Here is a 23,228-nt window from a genome sequence, read left to right on the forward strand (position 1 = left end):
CCTTGGCCTCCCAAAGTGCTGGGATTATAGGCATGAGCCACCGTACCCAGCCGAAATAAATAGTTTTTAAGTGTCTGGCTGGCTCTCAGATTGCATCCTGTTAGAAAGTCAGAATAGAAAATAGATGTATTTAGCAGTGTTGGAAGAATAAACTCAAAGTCCCTGGGAAATCCTGGACCCCACCTCTTACCAAGTATCCAGCAGGAACCTTCTTCGCTACTATTGTTATAATACATTCTAGCACCAGTAATTTGTTCCATGTATCTCATGAGAGTGAAGATAGCAACACACTTAAGTAAGAATTTCATTTTTCAGTTTTAGCTTTTGATGCAGGCTAAATGCTCTGTGTCACATAACTTAGACTTCCTACCTGCCTCATACACTGATACCCTATTTTGGAATTACACATGAATTTAACACTGACACGTTGGGACATGCTTTCTATGAAATAACTTAGATCTCGTCTTGGACACACCTTTTACCAGCTAGGTACCCATCACATAGCTTAGTGGGTGATCGTGGGGTCCTTTTTATTTGACTAACTGTATAATTTCAGGAGCAAGCCTGACTTTGTTATGCCTCCTTCATCTTACCTCCCCTAGCCTAGATAACATGCCTTCCAAGTTGTATTGAGAGTACTCAGGGTCAGGTGCGGTGGCTCAAGCCTGTAATCCCAGCACTTTGGGAGGCCGAGACGGGCGGATCACGAGGTCAGGAGATCGAGACCATCCTGGCTAACACGGTGAAACCCCGTCTCTACTAAAAAATACAAAAAACCAGCTGGGCGAAGTGGCGGGTGCCTGTAGTCCCAGCTACTCAGGAGGCTGAGGCAGGAGAATGGTGTAAACCCGGGAGGCGGAGCTTGCAGTGAGCTGAGATCCGGCCACTGCACTCCAGCCCGGGTGACAGAGGGAGACTCCATCTCAAAAAAAAAAAAAAAAAAAAAAGTACTCAGGAAGACAACTGCAGCAGGCAACCAGCTCTAACAACTGGGTCATTTTCTAAGAATCAAAGGAATGACTTGAGTTTCTAGTTCTGGCTTTGGCTTGCCAGACATTTACCTTGTCCCAGCCTGTGCATTTCGGGATGATTGAAGTTGCTGCCTAATCATAACTTATAGGTGATTAAACTTGTAAAGTATTTTAAGGCTGTTTCATTCATTTATTCCAAATAAACATTTGTTGTTGAATGGGTAGTGACTTTGATTTTAAAACACTATACAGACATAAAATATTGGCAGCTTGTAGATAGCAATTTTTTAATTTGCTCTCCTTAAGGAATTTCATTACCAAACCCTCATGAATCTTGAACCTTAGAAGAATAATCCTTTCCTTTGTTGGAGTTTTAAATTTAGAATAATCAGACAATAGTGAAGCATTCTGTTCAAAGCATTCCTTTTAGGCTACCCATTTATTATACGCTGCTCTTAAGAAGAGATGAATTTGATTAGCGTTGAACATTCAGTGTTTTTGCATAGCTAATATCAGGGAGAAATTTTCAAAAAAAGTTATGCCTGCTATTTAACATTATTATACAGTCAACTTTTAATTATCTGTATTAATGGAATGTAATCAGTGATGTGTATGCTCCAAAATCATTTCCTTTTACTTTGAGAAGCACTGGATGATGCTTTTATTGGTTTGTGGTTTTGCTTAGATAGTATTGAAATTGTGCCACATGTGTGCACACAGCTCATCTTAGGCAGGAAGTAGCCCAGAAGTATACTGGGGGCTGGGGAGAGGTCAACTGGAATTTTTAAACTTACTACAGATACATATATAATGGGTGACCCCAAGATTATTCATGTTAATTATTAAATAAAAAATAATGGCCAAGAATTATATAATGGCAGCTGTGTAAGAAAAAAGACTCAATGAACCACATGCGAGATTTCCATGTAGGACACACATTGTTTCCCACCTTTCCATTTTGGAATTTCCTAAAAGTGAAACACTCTCATAACACTACAGCAGTGAACGCTGTTAGATTAGTGATCCTCCAAATGCATTTTGCTGGCATTCCAAATAGTCCTCTTGGAGGAACAGAAGGAACAGAAGGGCTGATGTCTTGACATGTTAATGTTTCTAGATAATGTCACCTTTAGGTGTGATAGCTGTTACTGTTTATAATTTTTTAAAATAACCCTCTTGTTCCCATTCATTCAAGTTAAACTTTTTTTTTTTTTTTTTTTTTTTTTTTTTTTTGAGACAGAGTCTCACTCTGTCACCAGGCTGGAGTGCAGTGGCGCGATCTCGGCTCACTGCAACCTCTGACTCCCTGGTTCAAGCTGTTCTCCCGCCTCACCCTCCTGAGTAGCTGGGATTACAGGCACACACCACCATACCCAGCTAATTTTTGTATTTTTAGTAGAGACGGGGTTTCACCATGTTGGCCAGGATGGTCTCGATCTCCTGACCTCGTGATCCACTGGCCTTGGCCTCCCAAAGTGCTGGGATTACAGGCATGAGCCACCACGCCCGGCCTAAGCTTGTTTTTTTAATGAATAACAATGATAGAAGGAAATCTTTGGAGGGTTTATCTTCTGCGTAGGGGCCTTTCGAATTTCAAAAGTCTTTTCAGTGCACAAATCTGTTTTTGTATCAGGCTGCTGCTATAGGGCCTGTCCCTTGCTACCATTTTTAGTCCTCTGTGGCCTGTTCACCTGAGTGAGCGGTGGGATTTCTTGGTTCATACCTTGGAAGGCAATGATGACTGACTCTTTAGAGTGAGGTGAAGAAAGAATGGCCCCTGGGTGTGGAGGTACTAACGCGTAGGGAAAGAAAACATCTTTGGTGACACCATTGGGTGTCAGACCAGTTTTTGGCCAGTTGGCAGGAAAGTCTGCAACTCAGTGGGGTCTGGCAGGGCACCGGGAAGTTGGAAGCTGCATTAGTTCCTTCTGCTGGCATGTCCCCCTGTCACCTGGCCATAGCCTCATCTGCTCCTACTACCTTGCAGGTGCCCCTGGGGTACAGCTGTCCAGATGCACCTGAACCCTTCATCTTTTCAGCTGGACACCAAGCCAGGAAAAGGAGAGGTGTGGCTTTTTGATGGCGGCCAGTTTCTATGTCAGCAGCTTTGCCAGTGAACACTGCAAAAAAGTGTCAGCCTGCAGCCTTTTTGTGCACTGGAGTAGAGCTCCCCTCACCACATTTGTGAAACAGATTCTGTCGTGGGACCCGGGTGTCCTTTCCTCCTGCCACCCCTGCTCCAGCTTGCTGGCCTTCTTATCGTTCCACACCGGGAAGCCAGCGTCCTTGAGTTGTCTTCACTTCTTATGACATGCTGTGTAGACAGAGAGGGGAAAACCAGTGTCTGAGTGGCTGCTGTGGGTGTGTTCTGGGCCGTGTAGTTTTATATATGTAACAACCTTCTGAGACAAGTATTAGTGACTCCTTTTACAGCGGATGAACTTGAGGGTCAAGCCAGTAAATAATTTCCCCAAAGTGATAGAGCTGGAAAGTGGTAAAGTTAGGATCAATACTCTGCTTTGATTTTAAAATATGCATATGTATATATTTTGGAGATCTGAATATACCACTTCCAAAGTAGCATATTATACTGAAATTTCAAAAGAGAAAGCATCTTTAAACAAAAGGAAATACTCTTAATTATGGAGTTTCAGGTATCAGTGCGTTGCCAGAGGGCTGTGATCTTAAAAGCATGTCTCATTGGCAACCTGTTCCGGCAGGGCGTGACGAGCTATCTAGCATGCATGAAGGCATCATTCATTTTTTGAAAAACGTCTTCACCATTTATTCTTTTAATTTTTTGTTTTAACTTTTTTATATTTATAGGCAATAATTATGTATATTTATGGGGTACAGTGTGATGTTTTTATAATGCATACATTATAGAAAGATTCAATCAAGCTAGTTAATATATTCATCACTTCACCAGTTTATCATTTTTTGTGTGTGTAAGAACATTAAAAATCTGTGTTAGCAATTTACTTCATTCTTAATGGCAAACTCAGTTTCTTTTTTTTTTTTTTTAAACTCCAGACTGCTGGCTTCTCCTTCCAGCACAGTTTAGAATTCATCTGCCTTTCTTTGCTGTCCCTGGCCAGAGATGTGTGCACTCCTGGTCTCCTAATAAAACTTTAGCCTATGCTAGGAGCCATGGATTTGGCAGCACTGCATTTAACATTTAGGAATATGCTTCTCCTTACATCAAGAATAGTTTTAGGCCAGCACAGTGGCTCATGCCTGTAATCCCAGCACTTTGGGAGGCCGAGGCGAGTGGATCACCTGAGGTCAGGAGTTCGAGACCAGCCTGACCAACATGGTGAAACCCCCCGTCTCGACTGAAAGTACAAAAAAGTAGCCAAGCGTGGTGTCATGTGCCTGTAAGCCCAGCTACCCTGGAGGCAGAGGCAGGAGAATCGCCAGAATCTGAGAGGCGGAGGCTGCAGTGAGCCAAGATTGCGCTACTGCACTCCAGCCTGGGGGACAGAGCAAGACTCTGTCTCAAAAAAAAAAAGGAAATAGATTTATGCTGCTTGTTGAGGACCAGCAGTATTCTCAACCATGTGAGGAATTCTTTTATTATTATTATTATTATTATACTTTAAATTCTAGGGTACATGTGTACAACGTGCAGGTTTGTTACATATGTATACATGTGCCATGTTGGTGTGCTGCACCCATTAACTCGTTATTTACATTAGGTATATCTCCTAATGCTATCCCTCCCGCCTCCCCCCACCCCACAACAGGCCCTGGTGTGTGATGTTCCCCTTCCTGTGTCCAAGTGATCTCATTGTTCAATTCCCACTTATCAGTGGGAACATGCGGTGTTTAGTTTTTTGTCCTCGTGATAGTTTGCCGAGAATGATGGTTTCCAGCTTCATCCACGTCCCTACAAAGGACATGAACTCATCCTTTCTTATGGCTGCATGGTATTGCATGGTGTATATGTGCCACATTTTCTTAATCCAGTCTATCCTTGTTGGACATTTGGGTTGGTTCCAAGTCTTTGCTATTGTGAATAGTGTCGCAATAAACATACGTGTGCATGTGTCTTTACAGCAGCATGATTTATAATCCTTTGGGTATATGCCCAGTAATGGGATGGCTGGGTCAAATGGTATTTCTAGTTCTAGCTCCTTGAGGAATCACCACACTGTCTCCCACAATGGTTGAGCATGAATGTTCTTCCATTTGTTTGTGTCCTCTTTTATTTCGTTGAGCAGTGGTTTGTAGTTCTCCTTGAAGAGGTCCTTTACATCCCTTGTAAGTTGGATTCCTAGGTATTTTATTCTCTTTAAGCAATTGTGAATGGGAGTTCACTTATGATTTGGCTCTCTGTTTGTCTGTTATTGGTGTATAAGAATGCTTGTGATTTTTGCACATTGATTTTGTATCCTGAGACTTTGCTGAAGTTGCTTATCAGCTTAAGGAGGTTTTGGGCTGAGACGATGGGGTTTTCTAAATATACAATCATGCCATCTGCAAACAGGGACAATGTGACTTCTTCTTTTCCTAATTGAATATCCTTTATTTCTTTCTCCTGCCTGACTGCCCTGGCCAGAACTTCCAACACTATGTTGAATAGGGGTGGTGAGAGAGGGCACCCCTGTCAGGTGAGGCATTCTTTGAATATGTGAAGCAGCATTTTCCTGGATGGGCATTTCTGCCATAATTGTGGCCAGAAAAAGGTGTGGTCCACACATGCCCGACAGGGACAAGGAGGGGCAAGGGTGAGCATGTACCTACGTCTTATATCCCGGAGATTCTTGCGACTGACGAAGTTCCCTTACAAAGCCCAAAGGAATTCTCCTCCTTCCACCGGAGGTGTTTATAACCTCTAATTTGCTCGCCATCCTTCCAGTAGAAGGAGTAGGAGCTTAAGCCTCTGGGAGACTGTGGCAGAGCCAGAGCAGGCTGGTGACCCAGAGCAGTGGCACTCCCCTCTGAGTGCATGAGGCAGATGGAGCAGGAGGGGGATGCAGGTGGGGCACCCTGCGCCCTGCAGGTGAGTGCACAGCCAGCGAAACACCCAGTCAGGGAGCAGGAAGGCTGTCCCTGTGGCAGTAGGTAAAGGAGAGAGTTGCTGAGATGAATATGTGGGTGGGTGCTTCAGCTTGTTTCAACAGCTCCTGTGCCTGATTTTATAATAAATGTTGAGCTTCTTTGTGTTCTGTGCCTGTTGGTGGAAGCCATGGCCCTTGATGAAGATTTCTTCTTATACCGATCTTGCCTTTGGAAAGGGCCCCCCTTTGATAAATGCTGCTGTAGTATTTGATGCAGCCTCCATGAGGTGCTTTGGGTGGGAAGTGGATTCTGACCTCATTTCCCAGAGGAATTTAAAGTGGAGGGGAAGGACTAATTAGTCCCTCATTAAGGACTTACAATGAAGTACAGTATTTCTCCTGAAAGGATAATTTAAGTCACTGCATAAAATGCCCAACACACTTTTAACATAACATAGGAATCCAAAGTCATTTTAAATAAAAGATTTTGTAGTTGTGGAGAATGACTATGTTTTAATGGGATCTTTACATATCAGCATTACAAAGGGTTCCTTTAAAATGTGATGATTTTAATGTTTTTGCTGGGGTTTCACCTGAGGTTCCAAATACATATTTCCCTATCGTATTTGCAGGCATCCAGCACCCGATTTTAGATGTGCAAATCAGCTCACTTTGTTTACCAGGCTTTGGATAGGAGAGAAAAGGAGGTCTGAGTCTGGGCATGGTGGCCACACCTGTTATCCAGCACTTAGGGAGGCCAAGATGAGAGGATTGCTTGAGGCCAGGGGTTCAGGATCAGCCATGGCAAGATAGAGACCTTGTCTTTACAAAAAATAAGTAAAAATTAGCCAAGCATGGAGGTGTGCACCTGTAGTCCCGGCTCCTCTGGAGGCTGAGGCAGGAGGATTGCTTGAGCCCAGGAGTTAGAGGCTGCAGTGAGCTATGATTGTGCCATTGCATAGCCTGGGTGACAGAGTGAGATTCAGTCTCTAAAAAAATGAAAAACAACAAAAAAGAGGGCTCCAAAAGCTTCGCTGATGAAGAAGGACAATCTCTCACTCCTTTTTAACACTGCCTGGCTGGGTTCCAGCTCACTAGCTTAAAACGAGAAGGCACCACCAGTGTGATTAAAATAAGGCCCTACTTAATTAAAACAGTGTGAGAATTTAATAAGAGGCATAAGACTTCACTGATAGTCACCAAAAAAATCTCAAAAAGGTTACTTAACAGGCACTAATAGCATATTTTGCTTGTTTTACTTTGTGTCAACATTCCATTTTCCAGAGACATCCTTTGTAACAGGTGAAAGCCTCTCATTCCTCCCTTTCTCCTCACTGCCTGCCTTTCAGCCATGTCCTTGCTTTTTGGAGTTAACCAGTAAGAAAGAGACCATAATGGAGAAAGAACACACTGACCATGTTTCACAGACTATTGCCCTGTTCTCCACTACTTGTGTTAAAGAAGGTAGATTAGTTCCCCTCCAGATTAATTTCAGCATCAGCGGTGGTGTTTTCCTGCTACTTCTTAACATCTGAACAATACCACATTCTGTCCATTTTATTGTTGCCTCTTCCCTGTATTTGCCAATTCTATACTCATGCCCAGACAGATCTATAGGTATATGTAGGAGGATGATGAAGAACTGGCCAATTCGTAGCTCACCTTTTGAGCCAGTACTGAAGATTTAAGAGTCTTAAGCTCTGACCTTAGTCTTTTGGAGAGGAAAGAATCATTTTCCTTTAAGCCTAAGTCTGGCAAAATCTAATTACAAAGTTTTTCGATTTTGCTATTTTAAAATAAAAGCTAAGTCTTCCCCCCATCTATTTCAGCCCTCTCTTCCTCTGCTTCTAATAGTGAAGGAAATAAAGAAGTCTCTCAATTTCACAAGCTTGAGGTACTTACATTTGTACGTGATTTCCTGTTCTAAGTGGGTGGTTTTGGCCCCTGGCACTTCATGTACACTAGGGCATTTTTGTATACTTTTGGTACCCACCTTAAGAATTGAATGACTAGGTCATGGGGAGTCTTCAAATTATTAACCCTTAGTCCAATCTAAGTCATTAGTTAATGCCATGTTTGAAGATGGTAAAGTAACCATCATCTTAGGAAATAACTCTTGTTTGTTATGCTTAGTGCTGAACAAAGTATAAACTCACCAATGTGTGAGAGAGGGACAGGATGCTTATTTCTTTATGGATATTTAGAATTCGAGCCTATAGGCCGGGCACCGTGGCTCACACCTGTAATCCCAGCACTTTGGGAGGCCGAGGCAGGCGGATCACGAGGTCAAGATATCCAGACCATCCTGGCCAACATGGTGAAACCTCATCTCTACTAAAAATACAAAAATTAGGTGGGGGTGATGTTGCGCACCTACGGTCCCAGATACTTGGGAGGCTGAGGCAGGAGAATCACTTGAACCCAGGAGGTGGAGGCTGCAGCGAGCCAGGATTGTGCCACAGAACTCCAGCCTGGTGACAGAGTGAGACTCCGTTTCAAAAAAAATTTTTTAAAAAGGAATATCAGCCTGTAAAGTAGAAACACCAACTTTAGCACAAATAGATCTCTTTCTTGATTCTAAAATGGTTTATCAGTTTTTAAAAATGGTGGGGTGCACTGCTGGTGAGAGTGTAGGTTGATGTAGTCATTTTGGAAAAGAATTTGGCACTATTGTGTAACAGCAAATATTCATAGACCCATTCCTAGGCAATAACCCAGGGAAACTTATGCGGATGGATATTGTTCCTAATGGACACAGCATTGTTTCCAATAGAAAAAAAAAAGGAAGCTGAAAGCACTTTAAAGGTCATCCATAAACATATATGTATATTAGTCTAATATATAACCGTTAGACTAATATGTATATTAATTAGATTAATATATATTAGTTTCTATCCCTGTAGACTAATATATGTTAGTCTAATATATAATAATTAAACTAATATGTATAATTTGACTAATATGTATATTAGCTTCTATCTCTATAGACATATATTAGTCTAATATGTAATAATTAGACTAATATGTATAATAATTGTAGTAATATATGTATTAGCTTCTATCTCTCCAGACTAATATATATGTCTATTGAGAACCTTTATATATATATATACACACACACATACACACGTACATACATACATATATATAATTTTTTTTCTTCACAGAATGGAATATTATACAGCAGTGAATGTGAAGGAACTATGGTAACTACCTGCAACAACATGGCTAAATCTTAGAAACAATATTGTGTGAAAAAAACTAGTCACAGAAGACTATATACAGTATGATAGTATTATAAAGTTTAAAATCAAGCACAATTAAACCATGTATTTTAGAGAGTGATAGATAGAAAATTTAAGATAGTGGTTACCCCTGGAGAGAAGGCAGGAGGATGGCTTAGGGAAATAGCAAACAGGTAGATGCATCAAAATACCCCTAAATGTCTAGTTCTCACATAGGGTGGTTGGTGTGTGGGTGTTCATTTTATTATTATGCTTCACAGGTTATGTACATGTTAATGCTTTCTTTTGTAGGTTACAAACATTGCATGATAGAAATATTTTTAAAGTGATAGCATAAGTCAGAATTATTGCTTGTTTTTTCCATCTCTATTTCCTAACAGTCTCTTTTCGTAGTCCCCAGGGAGGGGGCTTGAGATCATACAGGAGTAATTAGAAGGTCTGCTTCTGACAGTGTCACTCCTTGAGTGGCGGAGGTTTTAGTGGGAGGCTGACAGTAACTACTGAGTCGAACTGAGAGGTGAAACCAGCTGGACTTCCTGGGTCCAGTGGGGACTTGGAGAACTTTTCTGTCTTAGCAAGAGGATTGTAAAATGCACCAATCAGTTTTCTGCAGCTAGCAAGAGGTGTGTAAAATGCACCAATCAGTGCTCTGTAAAAATGCACCAGTCAGTGCTCTGTAGCTAGCAAGAGGTTTGTAAAATGCACCAATCGGTGCTCTGTAAAAATGCACCAATCAGTGCTCTGTAGCTAGCAAGAGATTTGTAAAATGTACCAATCAGCACTCTGTAAAATGGACCAATCCAGCGCTCTGTAAAGTGGACCAATCAGTGCTCAGCAAAATGGACCATTCAGCAGGATTGTAGAAGTAACCAATCATGGGGAGGATTGAGAAAAGGGCATTCTGATAGGACAGAAACTGGGAGGGGACAAATAAGGGAATAAAANGGTGCTCTGTAAAATGCACCAATCAGTGCTCTGTAGCTAGCAAGAGATTTGTAAAATGTACCAATCAGCACTCTGTAAAATGGACCAATCCAGCGCTCTGTAAAGTGGACCAATCAGTGCTCAGCAAAATGGACCATTCAGCAGGATTGTAGAAGTAACCAATCATGGGGAGGATTGAGAAAAGGGCATTCTGATAGGACAGAAACTGGGAGGGGACAAATAAGGGAATAAAAGCTGCCCCCACCCCCCACCCCTCCCGCAGCAGCCACCAGCGGCAACCTAACCTGTCAGGTTCTCTTCCAGCTGTGGAAGCTTTGTTCTTTAGCTTTTCACAATAAATTTTGCTGCTGCTCACTCTTTGAGTCCATGCCATCTTTCAGAGCTGTAACACTCACGGAGAAGGTCCGCAGCTCCATTCTTGAAGTCAGCGAGACCAGGAACCCACCAGAAGTAACCAACTCCAGACACAGAATCAGCTAGGAGATGTGGGAGCTTTCTGTATAGCGCTTCCTACCAAAAGCCTAGAAAATCTTGGGGCGTGGAGGAAAGAAAATCCATCAAATAAAGGTTTGGTGACCTCTTGGAAAACCCATATTCATTGTCCCAACAGTCACTAATACTTCTGACTGTGGGCCTGGGTGGGATATTATGAGAAACCTGTTCGTTTGCTGCCCACCATTCTCTTCTTAGCAGCACTTGGCCTTCTGAAGTGAGGCAGGAGTCCCGCATGTGCGTGATGATGTAATATGTTAAGCAGCCAGGCACACTGTCACCGGCTCAAAGGTTCAGTCTTGAAAAATTAAAGGCGGGTATGTGAGAAATAAGCCCATGTGGGAATAAGAATGACAGTGGAAGTGGAAAATGTAAGTTGGGACTGATGTTCTGCTGCTTTGAGTACTGAAATTCTCTGCTGCTGGGATTCATCACTGAAGTGCTGGCCAGTACTGGGTGGGGTGGGCAGAGTTCTCTCGGGAATTGTGGCTTATTCTGCAACAGCTGAGCAGAATAATGAGTGACAGGCTGGTGGTGGGGAGGTTGAGTCTTACTCCGGATTTCCATTAAATGAGTACATGGAATCAATACCTAACTGAACATTTGTCTTTAGAACACCCAGGGGCCCCTGGGGAATTTGGTATTTTCAGACTAATTCTCAGACAGGAAAATGTGCAGCATGACTATTTTTTAAAATAGTTTCAACATCTTTTATGTAATGCTGATGCATCTGGAAGTGAAAACGCTAAGAGTTTCATTTCACTAAAAAATGGATTTTTTTTTTTGGCTTTAACCTTTAACTTGAAATCACAATTAGTGGCCTTTTTACCATAGTCAAAGTGTGTGTAATCACCCACACATCAAACCAGTATTTACTGAGTGTATATTCTGTGCAAAGAACTGTGCAAGTTGTTACGAAAAATAAAAAGACCTCGTTGGATCCCCTAAGGAGCTCATAGTCTGGAAAGGGAGACAGATCATTACACAGCAGGAAAAATACAATATGTGTGGGAGCATGTCACAAAGGAAGTGACATCGAGCTGAATGTTAAAGGAAGAGCAATGCTTGAATGAGTGAGGACATCCCTGATTGAAGGACCAGCATAACGAATGAAAATTTTGCCTTATATTACTAATATTCCATCAGATGTTATGACACAAACATAAGCATCATGATAATGAAATTAATAGTGAATTTGAATAAAAATGATCAAATTAAGACTTTTTTGGCTTTGTCTATTCTACCGTCTCATTTTAATTATGTTGCAAAGAACCATATACTTACGGTAAACTGGTCAGTAGCTGTGGCCAGGGAATAGAATCATAATTCAATTTAAAAGGAGTTTAATATGTTCTTGGTAAATGGATAGGTTACAGCTGGGCACAGTAGTTCACACCTGTAGCCCCAGCACTTTGGGAGGCTTAGGTGGGAAGATTGCTAAAGACCAGTAGTTTGAGTACAGCCTGGGCAACACAGCAAGACCCTGTCTCTACTAAAAAATTAAAAAAATAGGTGCAGTGGCTCACGCCTGTAATCCCAGCACTTTGGGAGGCCAAGGTGGGCGGATCACCTGAGGTCGGGAGTTCGAGACGAGCATGACCAACATGGAGAAACCCCATCTCTACTAAAAATACAAAATTAGCCGGGCATGGTGGCACATGCTTGTAATCCCAGCTACTTGGGAGGCTGAGGCAGGAGAATCGCTTGAACCCGGGAGGCGGAGGTTACGGTGAGCAGAGATCGCACCATTGCACCCCAGCCTGGGCAACAAGAGTGAAACTACACCTCAAAAAAAATAAAAATAAAAATTAGGCATGGTGGCATGTGCCTGTAGTCTCAGCTACTCAGGAGGCTGAGGTGGGAGGATCACTGAGCCGAAGAGGTTGAGGCTGAAGTGAGCTGTCATCACACCACTGCATTCCAACCTGGGAAACGGAATGAGAACTTGTCTCAAAAAAAGAAAAAAAAAGAATGTTATGAATTTAGTATTTTTATACTTCCCCTATAACTCTAGTATCTCTGAGGAAAAGCCTCAATCAGAAATATGATTTGCTCTGGGGTTTTATCTTTTATCAGTGATAAATGGAATCGAGAACAGAAATCTCAAAATGTAATAATGATAGTACTTTATATTTCAGTATAACTTAATATAGAAAACACTAATATACATTATTTAAATTTGGCCAATATGCAAGAGAAAAGCAACATAGGGCAGAATTATAAGTTGCTTCGTAAAATAACTATTACCAGTTCATTCTGTTCAACTACGTACTGGTAGCATTTGTAAACAATTCATTTTTTTTTTTCCCAAAATGCCTTGCAAAATACTGTTGCCTCTGTTTTCCTATTTGCAGTCTATTTCATTAAATTTCTGCAATTAGAATAGCATCTAATAGACCACATATGAAACGTACTTGCTATTAATTCAGACATCTTATGGCATATTCATTAGTCAAATCCTTAGTATTTATTTATGAAGTCACATTACTCTGTCCAGTAATTAACAGAAGTGGATGAATATGTATCTCTAACTTGTTTTTTTTAGCAAAAGAAATAGTTTATAGTAAGTATAATTATGTCAGCTGAATGTTTACAGCACTTGAATGGCAATGTGTGTTGTTTCTGTCATTTAGATTTCATAGATAATTTTTGTACAGAAATGCTTTGCTGTTGATGCTTTGGTACCTCCACACATATATCACAGATTAGTGAAACAATCCTTTGTCCTTCAGCTGTAACGAATAAGACTCTTCTTTATCCTTGATTTTCTGAGCTCCTTTCTAGCCATTTTATGTCCTTACACAGGTGCTAATGCTAATTAATTCTTTAATATGAAAAATGCTGGCAAATAAAACTGCTGCATTTTACCCATGAGTTGTAAATTCAGCTTAGTTGCCCTAACAATAATGATAGTGATAATGGCTGTACAATTAATATTTATGGAGTGCTTCCAGTATACTGAGTTCTGTGCTAAACATTTTACTTATGTAGCTTAGTTAACTCTCATCACAACCCTGTGAGGTAGGTGTTATTAGCCCGTTTCACAGATGAATTTGTTATCATTATGCCTTACCACACTTCATGATAATATTCTCTATTAATCGTATATTTCAAATGCCCAGCTCTGGAACTTTGCAGTATGAAACGTGTGTATGTGTGTGATGTATATATAATATATAAGTGTATATATATAATATATAAATGTAGATATATAATACGTGTGTGTGTATACACATATTATTTATTCATTTTGTTAATTCAACCAATATTTATTAACAATTTATGTGCCAGGCTGCTGTACGAAACTCTGGGGTACTGTCATGAGGGGATACCTCTTTCTTGCCTTTAAGGGACTTAGGTTGTAGTGGGAGAGATGGACTTGGTTAAGGAACAAGTACAGGAAAATATAATTGTTTTAATAGGGATACGTACAGGGGTTGTAGAAAAATGAAGGAAAAGGGCCCCCGCTTCCCAGAAGGTGTCAGGGAATTCTTCACAGAAAAGTGGCCCCAGCCCTGAGACTTGAAGACTGAGTGAGTTTGAAAAGATGTGTGGGGGGTACTGAAGAGAGAGGGGTGTGGAGATGAGGGAAACAAGTTGGGGTCAGGGAGGTACAGGGAGGGACTTGGAGGTGCTGAGGGTCAAGTGCAGCGAGAGGAGAGACCCGCCTGGCTGGGGTCAGAGCTCAAGGAGCCTTGCATGTTATCCAAAGGAATGTAGATGTCATACTCTGTGTGCTGGAAAATGATCTACAAATGAATCCAATCAACACTAGGTAAATCAGTATGATTAAGGGATGACCATCCTTTCTTCCCACCTTCCTCCCTCCCTTTCTCCCTCCCTCCTTCTTTGGCTCATTTATTCACTCAGCAGATTTTACTGAGTGCCTGTAATGTGCAAAGCTCTCCGTTGAATCCCGAAGATGAAAGGAGGGGTGAGAGTGGACACAGTTCTCCCTTTCTGGAGTTTATTGATTCGTGGGGGAAAACAAGCATTAATCAATGAATCAACCAAAAATGTAAAAATTACAAAATGACGACTATAACCAGGGAGGGTCATTCCATACGAGTGTGTCACAGGAGGTAGTGACCAGGCTGGGGAAGTCAGGAAGGCTCCCTTGAGAAGAGGACTGAGCTGAGAGCTGAAGGAGAAAAGAATACAAGGTCGTTTGATAGAAGGGGTGGGTGATTTGAGGAGAAGTCTTAGCAAGGAGGAAGTCATGTGCAAAGGCTTTAAGGCCTGGGAAAGCAAGGTCCTTTTAAGGAATTGAAAGAAAGCCAACCAAGCTGTAGTGCAAGTTGGAAGAGAATGCAGGGGCTGGACCACACCAGGTTTTTGGGGCCATGTTTAGAAATGGAAAGCCACTGCAGTGCCTTAGGCAGGAACTAAGGAAGGCAGTGGGGTGGCAGGGTGGACATGGGGAGACAAGTTAGGGGGCCAGGGAAAGAAAGAGTCCAGATAAGCCAGCATGGTGCAGAGGAGGAGCGGAGGGAGTTGAGGAGTATGGCTGCATGGATGAATATGGGGCATAATTTGGGAGAGGAAGACGTCAGAGTGATGTTGGTGCCATCGCTGAGCTAGGGAACATGGGGGAGAGCAGAATCTATTCTGCTTAGATTTCCAGAAAACGTTAGGGGATAGATGGGGATGACATCACAGTAGAATTTAAGCTCAAGGTTGGCCTTGAAAAATCAGTAGGAATTTTCTTTTCTTTTCTTTTTTTTTTTTTAAGACAGAGTTCCATTGTTGACGCCCAGGCTGTAGTGCAATGGCACAATCTTGGCTCACTGCAACCTCTGCCTCCCGGGTTCAAGCGATTCTCCTGCCTCAGTCTCATGAGTAGCTGGGACTATAGGCGCCCACTGCCATGCCGGGCTAGTGTTTTTTTTTTTTTTTTTTTTTTTTAGTAGAGACGGGATTTCACCATGTTGGCCAGGCTGGTCTTGAACTCCTGACCTCAGTTGATCCTCCCACCTTGGCCTCCCAAAGTGCTGGATTTACAGGCGTGAGACACCACGTCCAGCTGAAAAATGAGTAGGAATTTTCTACATGGCAAGGAGGGGCAAGGCCTGTTAATCAAAGGGAGTGTCATATGCAAAGGCAGAGGCATAACCAAGACAGTGCAAAAAAATGCCTACGCATATACAAAAGGAGAGTTATTGTGGGACCCATACATAATTTTGTTGATTTTTTGATATGCTCATATCCATTTTGTGTTGCAGTGATTCTAAGATCTGTATTACTATGTAGACTTTGTAAACAGGTAAGCATGTTTAAGTATTTTTTTAAGATATGACTGTATTAGCTATAGAAATTCCTCTCTTCATTTTTGTATCTTTACTTTGGAATTCACACATGCCTTTTGATGTTATCATCTGACTTGTTTCTAATGAAATGTAGCCACTTAGGCAGGACGTGGATTTTAGGTTTCTGCTTAGTGTGTTGGCATCTGGATTTGGGATTACTTAGCATTTTTAATTTACTAAAATAACCATCAACTTACACTCAATTGAAATATGAACATGTTGGTTTTAGTTGAGCTTGGGAAATAAAATCAAAGTACAGCCAAAGCCAAAACAAATAATAGTAATTTTAAGACTTAGGTGACATAACCCTCTGGGGAAAATGAGGTGATATTCATTTGATACCTTTTTTTTTTTTAAAGACAGAGTTTTGTTCTGTCACCAGGCTGGAGTGCAGTGGCGTGATCTCAGCTCACTGCAAACTCCGCCTCCCGGTTCTAGTGATTCTCCTGCCTCAGACTCCCCAGTAGCTGGGATTACAGGCGTGCACCCCCATGCCTGGCTAAGTTTTGTATTTTTAGTAGAGATGGGATTTCACCATATTGGCCAGGATGGTCTCAATCTCCTGACCTCGTGATCCACCCACCTCAGCCTCCCAAAGTACTGGGATTACAGGCGTGAGCCACCACGCCCCACCCCGGTATGTTTTAATACTAACTACAAAAGTGTTGATAGCAAGATCAGCTTTGAAGAGATGGCATAGTACTAGAATCCTAAGCATGACCTCTGTGAATGGTTGGCTTAAGTACTGGCTTTAACATCTATTGGCTGTATTTACTCTCAGTTTTCTTGTCAATAATGCAGAGGTAATCAAGATTCCTGGCCACCTCACAGACTGCAATGGAGTGGGGCAATGTGTGTAAAACCCTTAGCCCAGGGCCCAGAACATAGTAAATGTTTAATCAATGTTCGTGATGACCTTGGCCATCACTGATACCATGTCTTAACTGAGTTATTAACAAAGAGGCATGTGTAGTTTCAAAAGTGAAAGTCAGGCCAGAATGGTAAATACATGCACTGAATTTGCATAATTTTGTGGCTAGAAGGAGTCTTAGAGAAAGAGAGCATCAAATTCAGCATTGTTTCTGACATTTTCTGTGAAGAACTGACTGCTTTTTATTTCTTAGAAATCTTAGAATCATTAAGCAGAGAAGGAGGGACAGGAACAGGGTTATTTTGATAGTGGTGTCCCTAAGGTGAGGAGATGGGGTGGGAAGCATCCCCTGGCCAGAACCCACTCATCTCTGGGGATAGGAACCTGCTGTGTCTCTGCCTGCTGAGTTTTTGACATTGTGATTTAAAAATCTTGTGTGTGTGTGTGTGTGCGCGCGCGCGCACGCTTGTGCGTGTGCATGTGTATATGAGAGAGATTATGCAGTATGATGTTTCCCGTTTCTGTGACATCAGCAAATGTGAATGAAGACCACAGAAGCTGCCTAACTCAGTGGGAATATTGTTTTTATAATTACAGGTCTAGGCATTTTACATTGAGATTCTCTACTGCCACCCTTTCTACTCAAGCAAAATCTTCGTGAAAAGATCCGCTGCAAGGAACTGATAGCTTATGCTTCTCCATTGTGATGAAAGCACATGGTACAGGTAAACATCTCCAAAATCTTTAAAGGAAAATAATTATCACTGAGTTGTAAAGTCCTCAAGATAGTGGTAGGGGTATATACATATCTGGTTACACAAACATACACACACAACATAAACATGTATCTATTCACGTAGACCCCATTTCTCCCTACTATCTCTTTTATAAAAATGGAACCCTTGCTTTTTTGTGGGAAAGGAAGTAACTTCTACTTATTTTGAGGTTACTAGTTAGGATAGATGACAAGGCATTGCTGCTAATTCTGAAGGCAGTGTTTATAAATTCACTTGGAAAGACGAACATCAAATGGTAGTAGAGATTGTAGAAGTAGTAGAGATTATTAAGAGTATTGTTCCTCTTAACAACATAATTCTGAACATCTTTCATAGCAACAGATATTTTTCTACAGTGTAATTATTAATGATTGTATAGTATACCATTGAGTAAATATTCTTTTTTTTTTTTTTGAGACGGAGTCTCGCTCTGTCACCCAGGCTGGAGTGCAGTGGCCAGATCTCAGCTCACTGCAAGCTCCGCCTCCCGGGTTCACACCATTCTCCTGCCTCAGCCTCCCGAGTAGCTGGGACTACAGGCGCCGCCGCCTCGCCCGGCTAGTTTTTTGTATTTTTAGTAGAGACGGGGTTTCACCGTGTTAGCCAGGATGGTCTCGATCAATATTCTAAAATTTATTTAATTTATATCTCTTCTAACTGAACAGTTAGTCGTTTCTAATTTTTTGCCTTTTTATTTTCTTGGATAGGGTCTCACTCTGTCACCCAGGCTGGAGTGCAGTGGCATGATTTTGGCTCACTGCAACCTCTGCCTCCAGGGCTCAAGTGACCCTCCCACCTCAGCCTCCCAAGTATTAATAGCTGGGATTACAGGTGCATGCCACCACACCTGGCTAACTTTTTTTTTTTTTTTTTTTTTTTATAGTGAAGGGGCTTTGCCATGTTGCCCAGGCTGGTCTCAAACTCGTGACCTCAAGCAGTCCTCCCACTTCAGCCTCCCAAAGTGCTGGGATTACAGGCGTGAGCCACCATGCCCAGCCATTTTATTGCTTTAATGGTGCCAAAAATATTCTTATAGCTCTGTGTTTGTTCCCATTACAAATTATTTCCTTAGGCTAATTTCTTAGCAGCACACTGGTAAATGTAAGAGTTTTCAAGTTTTATGGCTTTTGGTAACTTGTTCCCAAATTACTTTCCAGTAAAGTCATACCAGTTTGTATTTCCAGAGGCAGTTTATGAGAGTGTCTACTTAATACAATTTTCCAATGCTGGGAATTTTGAAAACAAAAGGAGTTTTTGCTGACTGATTATGCAAAATGGTGTTTCCATGTATTTTGGGTTTTGGGGTGGGGGGGTCATTTGTAAGTAAATTGTACTGTTTTGTAGAACCTTCCTCCATTAGACAGTAGCATCCTTGAAACTTACCAGATTTCGACATTTCAGAAATAATATTAAATCCAGAAGGAGTGGAAGGGTCCTAGGGAATTTTAAGTTCTTCCTTTCTGGCCAAGTATTTTTAGACAACTATGAAATCACTAGATAGCAATCATTTTTCAGTGGAAAGCATAATGTTTCATTTCTTAAAAGAGTAAAAGGTATTTAATAAAAAAATCTTTATTAGACGTGTATCTGAAGTTATACTGCTCATTAGTTTAAAAATATGTATGTGCCTGTATATGTGTGTGTGTGTGTGTGTGTGTGTATATATATATGTCCAATATCGGGAACATGATTAAATATAACTATGTTAGTGCCATATGATGGAAAAGCTGTAGCTCACAGTAGATAAGACTGCAAGCTTCAGGCTGCCTGGGCTCAAATTCCAGCTCTGCTGTTTTTTCGAAGTGTGACATTGGGCAAGTCACTTTGCATGTAAAATTCGGATAATAATAGTACCCTTCTCCCTTGGGTGTCGCTGCAAATAATATATATGAATGTTTAAAATCGTTAAAGCTCCTATTTCAGGAGTATTTAATCATCTGAGAAAATGATCAATATAGAAGTAAACAAATGTAAGGTATTGGCATAAACCACAGTATAATCCTAATCTTGCAAAATTACTTTGCTTCTTTTTCCTCCCTCTTTTCATCCTCCTCTAGTATCTAAAAAAGGGTTTAGCATACTTCTGAATGGCTTTAATTTGTATTAGTGGAGTAATCCCAGTCCTGGAGAGACTGCCTGATTGAAGTCTTCAAGTCAGAGACCCATTTTTCACAGAGCTTTGAAACCATGGCTGTCTGGATCACCTGGCTGGGGGCACCCTTGGAGCAGCCGTTGGTTGAGAGCAGAGCTTCCTTCCCACCCGGGGCTGCCTAGCTCCTGTGGTACAGCAAGTGCCTTGGCCACAGAGAGAGTCCCTCACCGTCTGGCACCATATGTGAGTTGCCCTAGTTGGCTCATCTCTTTCCGTCATTACTAAATAAGCTTCATTTCACTAAGTAAATGAAAGAGAAGGTAGATGAAGAGACCCGTACACCCAGCTCTTAGGAAATGCATACTTTATCCTACAGATGAAGGAAGGGGAAGACTATAGGGTTGTGAATCTCTTGACCCTTTGGCTCCATCATAACGTTGAAAAGTGAAAGCAAAAGCGGTCAAAGAATCATTTAGCATGAAGGAGACAAACACAGAATGACTGTGTGTCTTCAGCCTCTGCCTTTCACTGGTTACCCTGCAATGAGCTTGTGTATGTAGAGGCTGCATTCGTTTTGGCCCTAATTTCTGGTCTAATTTGAACAGCTCTGTATTTCTCAGCAGAAGAGGAATATCTGAATTCCTAATTAAGACATGTTAGCTTAAGAATACCGCCTTAATATGTCATAAATCATTCCCCTGTAAGTGACTATGAGGATGAATAAGAAAACAAAACTTAGATTTATACACACATGTATATTATTTCAACAAAATTAATAAGTTCATAGAGGGAGAGAGGACAACAAATGTGTTCGCAAATATAGGTCAGGAAAAGAGTTCATAATGTTCTGCCAGATTCTGATGAGGCACTTCGTGAGTGTCGGTAGAGGGCCTCATGTAATGGTAGTGGGAATGGTAATAACACTACCACATGGAACATTTGGTATTTGAATAGCACTTAGCTTCCTCCCATCTACAAAATCAATAGAGACTCAAAGAGGAAGAAAGGATTCTCTTGCTGTGGATCGCTGACTGGTGTGCAGAAATGCAGACGTGTTGGTTGTCAAAGGGCTTACCAGAATAAATTTCTCTAGGGGGGCAGGAGAGTGGGAAATACTTAACCATATTAACTGTGCTGCAACCTCAGATCTGTGGTTAGCACGTTTTGGTTGTTTCCATATACTACACATGGTTGCCCAAACCATTTTTGCATTCACGTACAAGACCTATCTGCAAGACCAGGCAGAATCATTGTTGAAATCTCAGTTCGCAAAGTCCCACGGAGATTTTGGGGTGCCTTAGGATTTTGCCAGCACAAAGTTAAAGCACAACTTTTGAGTTGTGAGAAACTGAGACAAGGTCTTTAATTTTAATCCCATTCAGTCATTCATCACTCATTTATTAATTTAGCAAAGGCCTTTTTAGGGGCCGCTATGTTCCAGTATAGGGCGGTTCACTGAAGATAATGGAGGAAAACAAGGTAGAAATGAGACTGGCCCTAATAGAGTTTACAGTCCTCAGGGAGATACAGTCAACACCATCGTAACTGGTTTGGGTGAATGGGGGAGATGAACTGGACCATTCTAAAAAGAGGCATGGAGTGCATCTGAAATTGGAAACTGGAGAAACCAGTGGAGAAAGACCTGTTGATCTGGAAGGTATAGAACAGAAAGAACCAGAGAATAGTCGGGGACTGACAATGAGGTTGTGATTGTTGACAGCTGGACCAGGTTGGGAACTGAAGAAGGTAAAGAGAGAAGCATACTGTCAAATGCCCCTCGAATGCACAGTTGCTGGGGCCAGTAAAGATCGTAGGACTACTGATCTCTCAATTTAGGTAATGTAAATGATGCATCTTATTGACAGTCCATATCCTTAAGAAATCGTGAAATGAGTCTTTTACTTTTTATAACTATACAAACATGTTAGAAAGATGGATGTCACCCTGTCTTTATCACAGTATGGTGATTTTTTTAACCACCCAAAGGAAGCATTGAGGTTCATCAGAACACATGTACCTTGTTCTCTTACTAACTGTATCCTTTTTCTTACTTTACCCATTATAATTCATCTCAGAGAGTGAGATTAATTATATAATTAATCCTTCCTTTTGTGTACATGCATAATTAACTTTCTTTAGTTCACTTTAAGCAGATTTTAGTTTCCAGATCTAAATAACAGCCCCTCCATTTGTCACATCTTGACCTCTTTACTGTTTGGTACCCTTCCACTCAGCATTGTTTGTGGGATTGTGGTTCTTCTTACCTTCCTCCCTACATTCCTGGGTGCTTTAAGTGGTTTCTTAAATAACAGGATCTGCTCAGAGATTTCTTTTATCTCCTTAGGCCTTGACCTGCGTTTGGTAAAGGCTGCATTCTTAGCTTTGGATTTACTGTCTTTGACGAACCTTTTTCTCTATCTTATATGCCTCCCTGGTCAACTGCTCTCTTCGGGGCTTCAACCATCCACTACATACTCTACCCAGATGTTTTCTTCTTTCTTTAACATGTCCAGTTTAGTTGCCTGTTTAATCCCCTACTCCCCATCCACTCACACCTATCCAGCACACACACACACACACACACACACACACACACACAAACACACACAGTGCATTCTGGAACCTGGGGTCTTTTCCCCTTCAGGCACCGTATGTAACCCACCCCACCCCTCAGCTCTTAGGAAATGTTTCCTTTATCCTACAGAAACACAACAAGAAAAACTGTAGGGATGTGAGTCCCCTCAACCCTTCAACTACATGTGTATCATAAGGTTGAAAAGGAAAAGGCAAAAGGTTGAAATGTACATCTCTAAGGTTAAGAAACTCCTACTGATACTAAGTATTTAAAATACAGACTTCCCCAAAATTTATCTTTCAGCATAAATATGCCCTTCCCTTTTCTCCCAGCCTTCCTTCAATCTGTGGATAGCCTCCATAATTCATAGGCAGTTTGGGTAAAGGCATTATTTTGAGACATTTAATGAATTTTTTAGGAAAAATGAAAAATGTAGGGTCAAAGATTCAAGAGTATATTGTATTTTATGTGTAGGCATAGGTTTTAAACTATTTTGGAGTACTTTAAAGTTTTAAAATAACTTACCAGGCTTCCGTATGAAGCATTTTATTCTTTGAAAGTTTTATAAATAATATGGTTTCTGGTGTCAGTATGGAAATATTCACAAAATTATAATAACTCATGAAATAAGGTAGACTATTCCGTCATCTGTGTTTACTCTTAAAACACATTAGAAAATGGTTGATATCAAAGCTTACAATTTTGTCTTTCTTATTGCCACCCTAAAGCAGACTGCTCCTCAGACCTTCCCCTGGTACACTAATGCTGCCTTCAATGTTGGCAAACCATACTACTCAAAGTGTGGGCCAAACTGGAGGTAGAAATCCAACTTTCATGTAGCTTTATCAAAATGACAGTATTCTATGGTACTTTTCAAATCACTGTTTTTTTTCTCTTAGAGGTTATCAAATTAAATGAAGCATTTAAATATGTTTTCTAAGTTCAGGAATGT

At 41.2% G+C, this 23,228-nt stretch overlaps 1 protein-coding gene across 2 annotated transcripts in view; it reads left to right on the top strand.

The window, feature by feature from the left end:
* The window catches only part of ATXN1 (ataxin 1), a 461,092-nt gene that overhangs the window by 158,815 nt on the left and 279,049 nt on the right, over positions 1 to 23,228 (top strand). For both annotated transcript variants that reach the window (XM_017887085.1, XM_017887086.1), the window contains one exon: positions 17,431 to 17,558. The gene's annotated coding sequence lies outside the window, so the exon portion shown is untranslated. The remainder of the gene's footprint in view (positions 1 to 17,430; positions 17,559 to 23,228) is intronic.

This window comes from Rhinopithecus bieti, unplaced genomic scaffold (assembly GCF_001698545.2).
Source record: "Rhinopithecus bieti isolate Rb0 unplaced genomic scaffold, ASM169854v2 scaffold_16601, whole genome shotgun sequence".
Taxonomy (NCBI): Eukaryota; Metazoa; Chordata; class Mammalia; order Primates; family Cercopithecidae; genus Rhinopithecus; species Rhinopithecus bieti.